This window comes from Saccopteryx leptura, chromosome 5 (genome assembly GCF_036850995.1).
Source record: "Saccopteryx leptura isolate mSacLep1 chromosome 5, mSacLep1_pri_phased_curated, whole genome shotgun sequence".
Lineage (NCBI taxonomy): Eukaryota > Metazoa > Chordata > Mammalia > Chiroptera > Emballonuridae > Saccopteryx > Saccopteryx leptura.
The window spans coordinates 54,584,599-54,600,603 of record NC_089507.1 but is presented as its reverse complement, the minus strand read 5'-3'; positions in this window follow the sequence as shown (position 1 = coordinate 54,600,603).

Genomic DNA, 16,005 nt, shown 5'->3' with positions numbered 1-16,005 from the left:
ATAACTGTGTATTTCAGAAAAATCTAAAAAATGCAGAATAGTACAAAGGAAATTTAAAACACTTATAATATCTCTTTCCAGAGTTATTAACTTTTAATATTTTGACTTATTTTCATCATATCTATTTTTTAAATACAATACAAAATTGGAATCAGGCTATATGTATATTTCTTAGTCTATTTTGTATTTGCAATGTATTGTGGACAATTTTTTCTTTCTCTAAACATTTCTATAGAGTATGATTTAAATAATTTTATAGTTTTTCATTGAGTAGATATACCATAGTTCATGTAATGAATTCTTCATTGTTGGTCAACCATGATTGTTTCCAGACTTTCCTATTGTAATCACATTGCAATTAATATGATTATACCCATTCCAAAGTGTAAGAGTTAAAAATAAAAAATAAAAAGGTTTGGCCAAAGCCTGGCTTATACTTTTTAAAACTGAAATTCATCTTTTTCAAAGGTGTTCCAGTTCACTCTGATTATGATACTGTTATTTTCATAAGAATGTGACCTGGAAAACAAATTGAGTAAAATTAGTTTTAGTTCCTTTTTCCCTTATTTTCTTCTCTTCTTTCCCCTTTCTCTCTCTTTGTCCCTCCTACCAGAAATGTTTAAATAAAAATAATTAATTCCTATTGTTAAGAAGTTAAAACAAAGAAAGGAAGAGGAGATAAGACTTTCAGTTCTCATGATAACTTATCTTGGGACCAGAAGAAACCACTTGAATTTCTTTTCTTCACTATCTTCAACTATCAATATAAAGTGTAAAAGTTCAGTTAGTAGTTATCTAAGGTTATTCCCAGCTCCTAGACTCTTATGTTTTCCTTTCTTCAAGTCATCATAATGTCATCGAGGTGATATCATCACAATTTTTTTGTTTATTTTCTGTTAATTTGTGTAATTTTGGCAGTTATTATTTATCTTTGTTTTATTATTATTTTTAAATTTTCTGACAGGATTGCTTTGTGTGTGAAGAATATTTAGAGAGGTACATCTTTCATTTTCCAGGTAAATATTTTTTATATTTTGCTTCATCTGTCCTTGGGTGAGTGGGAGAGTCAATAACCACCCTTAATTTCTCTATTCACTGTGTATATACCTTACAGAATACAGATATGTGCCAGCTCTCTCCTGTTATAGCCCTTTAGTCTCCCTGGGCCTTAATTTTCTTACCTGTAAAAGAGAGAGAAAATTAACTCCCTCACAGCTTTTCCTTAAGAGGTAAATGCAATAATGAATGGGAAAGTCCTCTGTAAAATAAACAGGGAAGTCTAGAAGTCTGGCAAAGAGCAGGAGTTGACTAACAGGCTCAAAGGACCTCTTACCACTAGATGGCAGAGTGGAGGCATTGAACCAGCTTGACCTTAACTGTTCCACCTTCATTAACCCACCTTTCCAATGCTACTTCCTTAGATCCCAAGACTTCTCATTTTAAGCTGTCAAAAGAAGAATTTTTGGCCACATGTTTGCAATTGTCTATAGCCATTCCTCAGGCAGTTTGTTGGCTCACTAGCTTTGACTACTCAGGAGGGAAGCCAAGCATCTGGCCAAACTGGAGGGCTTGGCTATCATTCCTGCCAAGTTAAGAGCCAGTATCATAAAACTTTCTTACATATGCCCATGGGGCTCTCGGTATTTTTTGGAGGTCTGACACCAAGGACAGCCCTGAAGGATTGAGTGTCAAGGTAAACATTCTACCATCAGCACCTGGGAAGTCAGTTCATATTCAACATGATCTCACTGGAGTGTGAGTGGTTTAGTACTTGATAACAGATTCCAAAAACCTTTGTAGTTTATGTGTGATCAGGAAAGTTGCAGATACAATGTTTCACTATTTTTGTTTTTAGATACCTTCTCATTGGAAATTAAGACAATCAAAGCATGAATAGAGGGATACAATTGCTGTCTTATTTGCTATGATTAGAAGGTATGTAGAGATGCAGTGGTATCTCCTAGTCCTAGAGCAGAACTGAATGAACACTGACAAAGTTCTCCAAACTAAAGAGTGTCCTTTCAAATAAGCAGAAAAGGTCAGACCCCAAAGATGTGAGCTACATAAAAAATGTTAAAATTTTTCTTTCTAAAAATGTGTCTTGCGGGTGAGTACAGAGCGCATTCCTAGCAGCTGCGGCTGATGCAATGCTGTGAGAATACTCCAGCTCCCAGAAGCCTCCTGGGCATACCCAGGAAGGAAGCTTGCCCGCTATAAGGAAGTGACTTAGAGCCAACCACGCAGCTCCCTGATCTTTTCAGCCATTGGCTATGAAGGATACACTGTAACACCCTATTGGCTGAACCCACATATATAAGCTAACTTACTTCCTGAATACAGTGTATCTGCATCACTGAACATGGTCCCCAGAGTCGGGTCTTTGTGTCTTCGTCGTCCTCACCCCCGGCAGGACTTGTCCACAGTGTCTCTAATGGTCCTATTGGGATGCTAAAATTTTCACTATTTCAGCTTAAGGCATTGTTTCTCTGTGGGCTAAAATTCAGCTAAGTAATAGCTAAGGTCAAGTTAGCTATTACTTGACGAGTTAAGGTTTCTTAGACAAACTGTGTTGTGATGAAGTCAGAGCATAGGATATTTCAGAAGAAGAAGAGAGACTAGAGCAGCAGATGGCATCTAAACAATATTGTTTACAAGGAGGTGGAGTAGTGTAGGCTTTAAGGTTTATCAGCAGGTTAAATAAGATAATGTATGTGAAGTCTTTAGCCCAAAGCCTGACACAGGTATGTCCTGAACAACTTATTACTACAATATATCATGCAGAGTGATTCTGGGACAACAACAGAAAACAGTATGAACTTGATTCTTGCTCTCAAGGCCCTAAAGTTGGGTAGATGAGCAACTAACCAAAATTTGTAATAAGGTGTATGGTAAATACTATGCTGGGGGAATGTCAGAGTAGTAAGTTTGAGAAGCATGGACCAAGGGCATGCACACAGTATTCTGAGTAGGAGGGCTTTCCAGAGAAGGTGATTGTTTGTTCTATAACCTGAATGAGGATTGGTGGATGTGGAGGAGAGTTTCAAACACAGGAAACACATACATGAAAATCCGAACTGGAACCATGCAGAGCAGAAGCCAAGAGCTGAGAGGAGTTGAGTTGTTGGAGGATAGAATAGCACTGTATTGAAACGAAGCTGGGGGAGTGCAAAGTGGTGGGTATAAAAGACATATCCATAGTCATTTGAAGCAGGAACTGGCTCCTTCCAAGTGAGAAAAACCTTAGTCATCAGACTAAGTTGTTTTTGGAACATTGCTGCTATAATCAACTTTTATTAAATTTGGGACAAAACTGAACATTCTGGTCACCTTCATGTTCTGTCTCATATGCTGCAATTGGAATGTTGCTTCTTTGCTTACAACTTTTTTTTTCTCTTTTCTGCAGAAGAGTGAGTGATAACAAAGGTCACTTCACTTGCATTTCTCAATGTGTGCTCCCAAAAAGTAGAACAAGCAAGGACCACTGAGTATAGAAGCTAAATAATCAGGGAGTTTAAAATTGTTAAAAATTTAAGCAACAATAAGTATACAGGAAAAGTAAATAATGCAGTTTATCTCATATCCACTCCTACCCTTCAGTTTGTTCATTCTCAGATCACACCATATGTCTATAAATTCTTATGGGATTTTTATATCGGTTGAATGGGTCAACCTGTGTGGACAGAAACTCCACATTTTCTCTTTTGAAGATGCCAAGGTCTTTCTTCTGAATCTTTGGAAGAAGCCAATACTCAAGTTTTGGGTGGAGAGAGTGGTGGTTCTCAGCTCTGACCCTCTGCCGTCTTATATGAGCCAGTAACACCCAAACTGATTGGTTTTAAGATGCTTATATTCTCAAAAATTATTAAGAACCCCCAAAATAATTTTTGTTAAAAGTAGTAATATCTATTAGTATTTATCATACTAGAAATTAAATGAGGAAATTAAAAAAATTATGATTTCAATTAAAAGTAATAATAATAAATGTATTATATATTAACATAAACAATATATTTTATGAAAAGTAGTGATGAGTACCAAAACACAAATATTGTTGAAAAAAATGTCATTGGCTTTCCTATTTGCACATTTCTTTAATATCTAGCTTAATAGATACAGCTGAATTTGGATATCTCATTCTGAATTCTGGTTAGTTGTTTTGGTTGAACAATATAAATAAAGTTTGAGATCAAATACGTTGTTGGGAATGAGGAGTATTTTAATAGCATTTTCAGATTATTGTGATAGTATATCAAAACTTGATACCACATTAAAACTTGACAGGTAGTATTTCATAATGTTCATGTGTAATGTGGAACCTGAAACCGTATTACTACATTTGTACTGTGTTACATTAAAAATAATTGTTCTATTTTGCTTTCTGAATTGCTCTTTTAACATTGTGTTGGTTATTTAAAAAATATTTGCTCCCTGAATTGTGTAGAACTTTCAAATGCAGTTGCTAATATCACTACGATCTCCTTAGAAAAGTTAATAAGAAGATATCAAGATTCTAGTGGTAAATACTAGGTTTCTAAAATCCTAATTTCCACTTGAAATCTCAAAGGTTATCACTGGAAACATATACTGTTAATTATTTTCCCTGAAGTGACTCACTTGCTTTATTCATTTTGAGTAAAATATTTGCCAAATACCAATTATGCATAACCATAGTTTGTCATTGGTTCCTTCAAGTAAAGAGTGCTCCTTGAAAAAGAGTATAGTTTAGCTTATAACTCAGTCTCACACAGGTGCTTTTTCTCGAGTCAGTCTTTATATCCATTTGCAGCAGCAATGCTTTATACATACTCCTTGTTTATTTCTTCTCACAGAATATTAAAAAGATGTGTAGCCAGTTGCCAAGATTTAACAAAATCGGTATGGTTTCTTGCGTCATCAATAACATTATTAAATGTAACTGCTGTTTTATTTTCTGCAAGTGTATGACAGTAAAGAAATTAATAATTACTTCTCCAGGTTAGAGTCTGAGCTTTGATTCATACCTTCCATTGCTTTTATACTATCAGTGCAAATGCCAATAAACTGAAAAAGACAAGAGATTCCGGTGTTATTTTGGAAATATCTTGATCATATTAACCTCTTGAAATGGGTTTAGATACCCTCAAGGGTGCAGCCCGTATTGAGAACTACTCTTCTACATCAGTGCTCCTCAATTCTTAATACATACACAGATCACCGAGTGATGTTATTAAAACACACATTGAGGTGGGACCGGAAAATTGCATTTGTAATAAGTTCCCAGGTGAAGATGATGCTTCCTGTAGGTGGCTACCTTTTCGAAGCAAGTCTACAGAACTCCACTAATATAGGAGCCACTAAGTTATTTGTGGCTACTTTAATTTAATTTAAAGTAATTAAATACAAGTAAATATATTATTTACATCTTGAGCACTCAAAGCCACCTTTAGTTAGTGGCTACCATATTGGACACAACAAATAGAGACCATTTTCAACATCACAGAAAGTCATTGGACAGCACAACTCTGGATGGTTTACCTGGAGTCAGTAATGACAGACTCACGTAACAGAGTTCATTTAAATGTTAATCAGAAGCTAGCCTTCAAAACAAATGTAGAGATAACTTATGAACAACTTTATTTTTCTGATAAAGGCAACAAAGGCAATAATTTAGGAATTTTAAAACATCCTAAATTGAGTTTTAAATTCAATAGCGTCAAGTTGCCTAATTTCTTATAAACTCCCTAGTGCCGGGTCTTTATGAGCTTTGCAACTTGATATTGCCAACACTTGTGCGTGGTATTCCTCTTTTTTTTTTTTTGGTGGAAGAAAGAATTGTATTTAAAAGATGAAGTGATTAGATAACTGATACAGTGTTAAAAACTATACTCATTGTAAATGGTTTTCCTAATCAAAACATGACCCTCTTTATACAACTCACAAGGAACTATTTCACTGAAAAAAAAAACCCCACCAAAAAACAACTTCACTTGGGAGACTAAAAGGTTACACCTCAGCGGCTCGTTAGCAGGTGGCATAGTGTTTCACCTGGGCACACGCCACAACAGGCCGCACGCTGAGAGGCATTCCTTGGAGTTCACTTGGGCAGTTCTTGCTCTGATGAGAGCTGGCCAAACTCTGCATAACCCACCTGACTCAAAGAAACGTTCCAAGGTAGGCCTTCCAAAAGCATTCCTCATCTGCGAAGTTCGCAAGCTGAGACGAGCCTAGCTGGAATGACGAGCAAATAAAAGCTGACAAAAATAAGTGGGGGAGGTCATTCTAGATTGTATTACGGGCTCTCCTTCAGGCTATTATTCCCTGTCACCTCGTAAGTGCAGTTTGCTTTCTACCTCTAAAGAGTGAGTTGTGAATGTAGCCCACCCGAAGCATAGCTTGTTCTTTGGGGCAATAAGAACATCTCACTAGCAAAGCAGAAAGCCTTCCTGTCCAGGATTCCCATTTTAAAAGTGGATGTGGTACTGGATATTTGGGGAGAAATAGAAACTTCCTACCCTACGATTGGCCTGTCTTTCTGTAACTAATGTGCTTTTATAAAATGGTTCAGTGAGAAATGATAGGAGACAAAGTGAGTGTCGCATCAGTCGTGGACACCGCTTTGCGAGCGTTCAGAAGTGCAGGACTAGCAGCTCTTGTGACTTCGTCCTCCGAGTAGAGGCAGCGCCACTCTTCTTAGGTCAGTTTTCATTTGCGTAGATGTGTCTTGGCTTTGAAACTTTTCAGATGCCAGTAAACTACCTCTAAAAGGAGTGGACAGATGATGCCGTCAGAATCTACATCTAAAGAACATATTTTTATTGAATATATTGCCATGTTTACCATCACTGTGGGCTTTGAGTCCAGTTTCACCATTCTTTCAGTCTCCAGCTTGCCCATTCACAACTACAGACCCAAGTCTTAACTCTGTGCTGCGTCTGGGACCCTGAGGTTAAATCCCAGTAGTCACTGTAATCATGAGAGGCCAGGCTGGGGACATTGTTTTGGTTATTTTATCAAGACAAAAATCGGGACCTTTTAGGTGAAAAGCGGGGTTTCCTCTTGCTCTTTGGTGTGATAGTGGGGTGTGATGGCATGCGGATGTGCCGCACTGGGCCGGCATTTTTGCAGCCAATCTCCTGTGGAGCTCAGCACACAAGTCCTACTGCACTAAACCTGACGTGGCCTCTTCCATTCACATCATTCCCTCCCTGTGTCACTTGATTCCATTACTCAACCCACGTTTGCTGGTCTAACTCCTATTCCAGAGCACTGATCTCTCATCATAATCTGATATACCTATGGGCATCTTGACTCTCAGCTTTTGTAGAATACTAGAGACTCATCAGTTCATTTAAGATATTTATTCCAGTTCCTTCATTTTGGAAATAAAGAGATTGAGACCCAAAAAGAGAAGTGGCTTGCTCAAAAATCGTAAGATAGTAAGTGGCATAATCAGTATCAGAAATCCATCTCCCTTTTCCTTTCTGCGGCAACCCATTGCACGTGGTTGTGCTCTGTCGTCCTCCACTGTGTGTTTTTTTACCTGCATGCACCTTATCCACAGCCTCTGGCTTTGTACAGCTTGGTTGAGCAATGATGAGTGGAAAATATTCATTTTGCTGAATGTTTAGGAAACTCTTTAAGATGACTCACATATTCATGTTCATTCATTGCCCATAGTACTACTTCTAAAAGACATCCATGTATTACCTTGAAGGGGCACTTTTGACTGGAGAGTCCATGTTGGGTCAGGTACTATGCAATGTTTCTTTGTATTGACTCAGAATTTAGTTAAAATTGAACAGAGCATTAAATTCAGTATCACATTCCCTGTTAATAGAACCATTCTAATACAAGCACTAGGATCAGATTATGTGGCTTCAAATATAATCTACTACATGAGTCTTGGGACATTGAGTAAGTTACTTAAGGTAACTTAATAAAGTAAATAACTTAAGTCACCTCTCTGTGACTCAGTTTGCTAATTTATAAAGTGGGAATAATAATTGATCTTTTCTGATAGAACTGATTAAAGGAGTTAACAAAATATTCTATGCAAAGCTTTTGGAATAGCGCCTGACACCTAGCCATCACTGGTACTTTTACAGTCTATCCCAGATTTTCTTAACTAAAAATCATGCATGATGAGAATTTTGGAGCATGCATCCAAAACAGATAAATACTTCTTTATATTACATTTATGTCACAGTGTTATTATGTATATTATATAAACTATAAAAATAGAAATTAAAAGTGATAAGATGAAAACTTAAATATTTCTGGATATCAAAAAACCTGTGTTGAATATACTTTCCCACGGGAAAGTCTGGACACCACTTGTCTACTCTTATGCCCTATATTTTATGCTGTTGCTTCCTTCAACATTATGTCACAGACTACCATCAACCACAAAATGAGCAAGCAATCATTCCTATAACATTACTAACTTTAATCAAATTTAGTGGTTTGAAGTGCTGATAACCTTACAACATGTATCTACAGCAATTAAGGATTTCCCGCCCCCATCTGGCACCGGTGGAATTATTTTGTGGTGATTAGTCAAAGGCTATAACAAATTACACCGTAGGTTTAGTGGTTACGGCTTTTCTATTGCTTAAATCTGAAGGCTATAATAGCCTTCTCAGCGTCTTTTTTTTTTCCTTTGTTAACAATGTTTTGTTTATAGATGAAAATGCATCAAAAAGTTCTTTCTTTTTCTCATAGTTTTTAGTTTGTTAGTGAAGGACTTTGCATATGGTCCTAGTTACCATATGTAACCAGAGACATTCCACTGAGATCCTGGATGTTCCATATGTCAGAGTCCCAGATGGGCTGCAGATGATATTTAAAATGAAGGTTATCTTTGGTAGCTTTATATTAAGATATATCAAACACAATTTATAAGAGGATTAATGTTACAAGGGATATTTTTCTCAATTTGTATGTGGTTATAGAAGTTGTTGGGGCATCTCCAAGACAATAAGCAATTATGAAAATCAAATCCATTTCTTACTTAGGGCTTTCAGTTGATTACTCATTTTCATTTTGGTGGGAGAAAAAGTGCATATTTAGTGATACAATAAGCATGAACATACTATTGGAATGGTTAGGAAGTTTATTTTATAGCTTGTCTCAAGCAAAATTTTAAAAAGCAATTATTATATATTATTATATACTATATTAGGATTATCCTATATAGGATTATCCAAAGGTTTACCTATATATTTATTATTTTTTAATTTTATTTTTAATTTATAGTTCACATTCAATATTTTTATGAGATTATTTTTTATTTTCTAATTTCTAAACCTTGAAATGTAGATATTATTTTTATTATAAATTTTTCTGAATGTCTTATGCACTTTTTTTTTTTACATTCAATATTATTTTGTATTAGTTTCAGGTATACAGCATAGTGTTTAGATAATCATATACTTTACAAAATGTTCCCCCTGATATATCCAGTACCCACCTGGCATCATACATAGGTACTACAATATTATTGACTGTACACCTTATGCTGTACTTTACATTCCCATCCCTCTGACTGTTTTTGGTAACTACCAATTTGTTCTTAATCCCTTACTTTTTTTACACAACTCCCAAACCCTCTTCTTCTCTAGCAAACATCATTCTGTTCTCTGTATCTATGAGTCTGTTTCAATTTTGTTTGTTCATTTATTTTATTCTTTTTTTCATTTTTACTAAAGCAAATTTATTTTTAAATTAAATTTACTGGGGTAACATTGATTAATAAAATTTTATAGCTTTCAAGTACAGTTCTATGAGAGTACATTGTGCTTAGATTTCACGTATAAGTGACATCATATGGTGTTTATCTTTCTCTGACTGACCTATTTCACTAAGCATAATACCCTTGAGGTCCATGTATGCTTCCTTTTGCAACAACTTTTTAGTTTGATGTAGTCTTAGTCATTTATTTTTATTTTGTTTCTCTTGCCCAAGGAGATAGATCAAAAAATATATTGCTAAAAGAGATGTCAGAGATGTTACTTACTGCCTATGTGTTCTTCTAGGATTTTTATGGTTTTGAGTCTTACATTTAAGTCTTTAATCCATTTTGAGTTTATTCTTGTATATTGTATAAGATGGTCTAGTTTCTTTTTTTCATATATCTGTCCAATTTTCTCAACACTTTTTATTGAATAGACTGTCTTAACCCATTTGTATGCTTTTGCTTCCTTTGTCATATGTTAATTAATCATATAGGTGTGGGTTTATTTCTGGGCTTTCTATTCCATTTTATTGATTTATGAGTCTTTTTTTATGCTGGTATCATGCTGTTTTATTATCATAGACTTGTAGTATAGTTGGATATCAGGTAGCATGATACCTCCAAACTTGTTCTTTCTCAATATTGCTGAGGCTATTCAGAATCTTTCATAGTTCTATATAAATTTTTGAATTATTTGTTCTAGTTGTGAAAAATGCCATTAGTAATTTGATAGGAATTTTGTGAATCTATAGAATGCTTTGGGTAATATGGACATTTTAATTGTTATTTTTTTATCCATAAGCACAGTAAATGCTTCCTTTTTTTAACATCTTTAAATTCTTCAATGTCTTACAATTTTTTGAGAACAGGTCTTTTACCTCCTTGGCTTGATTTATCACTAGGTATCTTTTTAGTGCAAATGTAAATAGAATTTTTTTCTTAATTTTCTTTCTGATGGTTTATTATTGGTGTATAAAATGGCAACCAATATCTAAATACTTATTTTGTGTTTTGTTACTTTACTGAATTCACTTATCAATTGTCATTTTTCTTTGGTGGAATATTTAGGGTCTCTATATATAGTATCATGTCTATGTGAATAGTTACAGTTTTACTTCTTCTTTCCCAATTTAGATGCCTTTTATTTCTTTTTTTCTGATTGCTGTGGCTAGGACTTTGTGTACTATGTTGAGTAAGAGTAATGAAAGTAGACATTCCTGTCTTGTTCCTGATCTAAAGGGAAATGATTTTACAATAGTTTTCTCACATTGAGTATGATGTTGGCTGTAAGTTTCTTATATATGGCCTTTATTATATTGAAGTATGGTCCTTCTATTCTTAGAGTTTTTATTATAAATTGGTGCTGGATTTTATCAAATGCCTTTTTTGCATCTGTTGATATGATAATGTGGCTTTTATCCTCTGTTGCATATCATGTTTATTGCTATATGGATATTGTACCAAACTTATATCCCAGAAATAAATCTCAATTAATCATGGCATGTAATCTTTTTAATGTATTGCTGAATTCAGTTTGCTAATATTTTGTAAAGGATTTTAACATCAGTATTCACACATATATACATCAGTATCACAAATATAGCCTATCATTTTCTTTCGTTGTAGTGTCTTTATTTGGTTTTTGAATAGAGTTTACCTAAAATAAATCTTTTTATCTTTTGTTATCAAAGATTAATTCAATTATTGAAATATTAAATATTTTGGGGGACTACTGTGAGAGTTTACAAATAATGTAGAAGACATTTACACAACTTCAAATGGAGTAAAAATTATACTCAGAGAAAAAATACTTAGAAACACAGTTAAACAGAATCTTAAAAAATATACAGAATTAACCATAGTGATGATTACCTAAGTGCAAAAAGCAGAAAGGTAGTTGGTTCAAAGACAGTGCATTGAATAAGTTACTGAAGCATCTGAATATAACTATGATTAAACTAGAATGGCTTTATGTTTGGGGAGGATTTTTAGTAAGTATACTTAGGGTTTAGAGTAGAAGAAGAAACAAATTTTCTCACCCCTAGAGAGTTCATATAATCTTTAAGAGACAGCACCTGGGAGGTGTCACATGGCTGCTTGGTCCAAGTCTTAAATTTGGGGAGGCATCAGATATTGGCTATTATTCAGTGCCAGATTGAACAGGAAGCCAGGAGTAGACTTCATCACAAATGTAGATATTAGCATTCATATTGTTATCTAGGCACCATATTGTAAACAATTATAAGGTTGTTGCTAAGCATTCATAATTAATCATAAATGGTGATCCAACTTTGTTGGAGAAGATCAACATCAAAATTGAAATCATGGTCATCTTTAAAAGTATATATATTTCTTAGTTATAATTTTATATTTATTTGTAGAATGTTCCATAAGATTTTATTTCTGGCAATTGCAAAAATATTTTATATTGTCTATGTTTTTGTTACCTTAAAAGTTGAATTACATAGAATAGAAACATTTTTATATTCAAATTTAATTGTATATGGAACTATATTTATATTTTTTCTCCTTTCCTTCCTTCCTTCTTTCCTTTCATCCTTCCTTCCTTTCTTCTTTCCTTCATCCTTCCCTCCCTCCTTCCCCTCCTCTTTTCCTTCCTTCCTTCCTTCCTTCCTTCCTTCCTTCCTTCCTTCCTTCCTTCCTTCCTTCCTTCCTTCCTTCCTTCCTTCCTTCCTCTCTATCTTTCTCTTTCTCTTTCTTTCATCAGCTATATAATAATATTTTGAGGTCTGTTTATAATTTTCAAATATATGAACATTTTTATTTACATTAATAGAAAACAACGTTTTAATTGCACACAATTTCCTGATTTTATCTCTTATTTAATAAATATTTTAGTAGAAAGGTATGGAAATATAGGTGATTAAGTGTTAAAATTTTTTTCTTCTAATATGTCTTTGATTTGTCATTTTATCCTTTATCTTCAAATTTATTATGTTGAATCATATGAAATAGCTGATGTCCAACCATTTATAATCTATGATCATGAAAAATAATCATTTTTTTATTTTTTAAAAAAACCATTTTTGATTTACAAAAATAGCAATTTGATCCTTGGGTACATTCAAATCTGAAAAAATGCCATTAACACACCTAAGACTACCTGCAAATGAGGGTAAGAAGTGATAAGAGCAAATGACCTCAAATTCCAAATACTTCTCAGGTCTCACTGAACCAACTGGGGCAATCTGTTTTCTACAGTGGCTCAGGTATAAGAGAGTGAGGTAATTAGGATGATGATTGAGCATACTGTCAAGAAGACACCTCAATAAAAAGAGATTTATTGATAAACATTTATGCTATAATGATGGGTTCTATTTCTTTCTTTCTTTCTTTTTTTCTTCTTTTCTAAGGGAGGGGAGGGGAGATAGACAGATTCCCACATGTGCCTCAACTGAGATCCACCCAGCAACCCCCATCTGGGGACATGCTCACAATTAATCTATTTTCAATGCCTTAAGCAGAGGCTCCAACAAAGCCTTCCTCAGCACCCAGGCCAATGTACTTGAAGCAATTGAGCCATGGCTGTGGCAGGAAAAGGGGGGGGAGGGAGAAGGAGCAGATGTTCACTTCTCCTGTGTGCCCTGACTAGGAATCAAACCCAGGACGTCTACACACTAGGCCAATGCTCTACCATTGAGTCAACAGGCCAGGGCTGATGGGTTCTATCTCTTAAAGACAATCTTTTGAGTGATTAGGATTACAAAAACATATCATAATTTCAATCTTGGAAGTATAATTTACATATAGAAATTTAGGAAGATAAAAAGATAATGAACTAAAGACAGACAGAATCATTTATATGATATCAGTAGGTCAAGACCAGGTCATGTCTCAGATACACAGGAAAATTAGAATCAGGATCACAAAAAAGAATTAGCAGTCTCTATGATGAAAGGAGTGGTGGAGACAAAGTAACATAATGTAATCATAATGTAATCTGGTACCTTGTTTAATGTATTATAAGGCTTTTAAAAAGCAGTAGCAAATAATGCTTTAGAAACTTACAAATGTATGGTTTATTGTTGGAAAAATATTTTCAAAAGTTTTATAATTTCAGCTATTTTGCTTGGAGATAGTTAATTTCTACTAATTATTGTCTTCCTCAACTTAAACCACATTATTAACTCACACACAAAAAGAATGTTCTAAAAAAGATAAATAGGGTAAGACTGAAATAAAAAAAATGATGATTGAAGCATAATGTTTTATTGCTTACAGTGTAATACAGCATACGTTTCCTTTGGGGGTCAAATAGGGCTGCTGCTCTGATGTGGGTGAGCCACAATATTTGTGTTAAAACAATGCTCTGAGTTTTGCTGTAGTAAAACTCGTCATGTAACATGTGGTTCACTGAGGGTCATTCCCTCAAGTACATGATGTGCTGTGTGAAGTTTGAAACTAGTAATCTTAACGGTACATAAAATGGTAGGATTGAAATGTGGTCTGTACAAGAGGCCACAAGATGAAATACCAGAAGAAAAGATGTTACCACAATGCTTGCTCTTTGCCTTGTAATCATTCCTGCATATATTTACTTTAGTTTTTTTTTTTTTAAAAACAACTCAATTATAACCTAAATGTTTGAGTTAATCCAGTGGGTTCTTAAAGTCCTATGCTTATTTGATTTTTGCAATATAAATAATTGAAGCATAGTTTTAAAATGCTTAAATTAGTCAAGGAGATATAGAATAAGAAAAAAATGAAAGGAGATACATTAAATATCCTCAAATTCTGGGTGCTTTGATGGATGATAGAGAAGGCTTCTTCCATGATGGTTTCGAGTGGAAATTTATCAACTAACAATCTTAAGTTTTGATGTAGCCATATAAATTTTTTAAAATGGTGACATTTCACATATAAATCTGCTTTTCAAGCTCCTGTTGAAAACTGAGAACACTTTGGCAACATCAGAATTACTTTCTTCCATGACAATTATTGTTTGTGAAATAATGACTACTCCTTTTAGCCACTATTTAGACAATTTCTCTCTTGTTTGCCATAGTCTCCACCACTTTGGGCCAAATTCACATAACTTATCTACCTGGTTTCTGTAAGCACCTGAGTTTGTGATTAAGAAAAGAGGCATATTTTAGTTCAGCATAGAAACTTTATTTTTTTATTGAAGTATAATTGACATATAACACTATATTAGTTTCAGGTTCATAGCATGATTTGATATTTATATATACTGTGAAGTGATCACTATAGCACATCTAGTTAGCATCTGTCATTATACATAGTTGCCAATTTGTTTTTCTTGTGAGGAAAACTTTTAAGATCTATTTTCTTAGCAACTTTTAATATGCAATAATATTATTAACTATAGTCACTACATGACAACATCAGCAAGACAGGCTGCCTCATTAAATAGTGTGTGCCCCTGCTCTGAAGTATTAAGGATGGTCTGGGTGTAGAGGTAATTAAGAAATAGATATGAGATTTGGCTAGATGGCCACATACAATTATTTTCATCTCTAACTCCTTTGATTCACTCTGTTAGCATAGCATCATTTTTTGAGAAGTGTTAGTCTTTAAAAAATTGATTTTCATTTATTTTAATACCATTTTTAAATGAAAATGGTAATTTTAAATATTAAGAAGGCAAGACTTAAAACTAGTGTATATTTTAGATAATGAATGGACGGTAGCCATCCCTGAACCTTGGATCTAACTGTCCAACATATTTATTTGTTCATTTGGCATTTATTTATTGAGTACCTTCTATGTGTTTAGGATCCTGGGTGTGTAGGGCTACAGTGAATAGACAAAGTATATGCTTTTATGGGAGTTTATATTTGGGTGTGCAAAATAGAAAATCAATAAGTATGTCATTTCAGAGTGTAACAAGTGCTACGAAGAAAATGAAGCAGAATGAGGTAGTTTGTGTGCTCTTCTAGAAAAAGTAGTTGGAGATGCCTCTGAACAAAGTAACATTTGAGCAGTAAATGAATGATTAGAAAAGGTTAGCAATGCAATGATATGAGAGTAAGGGGCAAGAATAACTTTGATGTCTTCAACATACAAGAAGAAAACTGTGATAGATGGACCCTCATGAGCAAAGGAGAGAGGGCAATAAATGAAGCTATTTTGTAGGGAATGTTCTGTGTGCAGTGGGAAAACATGAGATTTTAATCTGGGGAATGATGTGATATGATTTGGCATTTGAAAGGTTACTTTGGCTGATCTTTAAAAAATAAGCTTCAGGAGGCATAAGAGGGTGCAGGGAGACCAATTGGGAAATTGGTCTGTAACTCAAGATGGACGGTAAT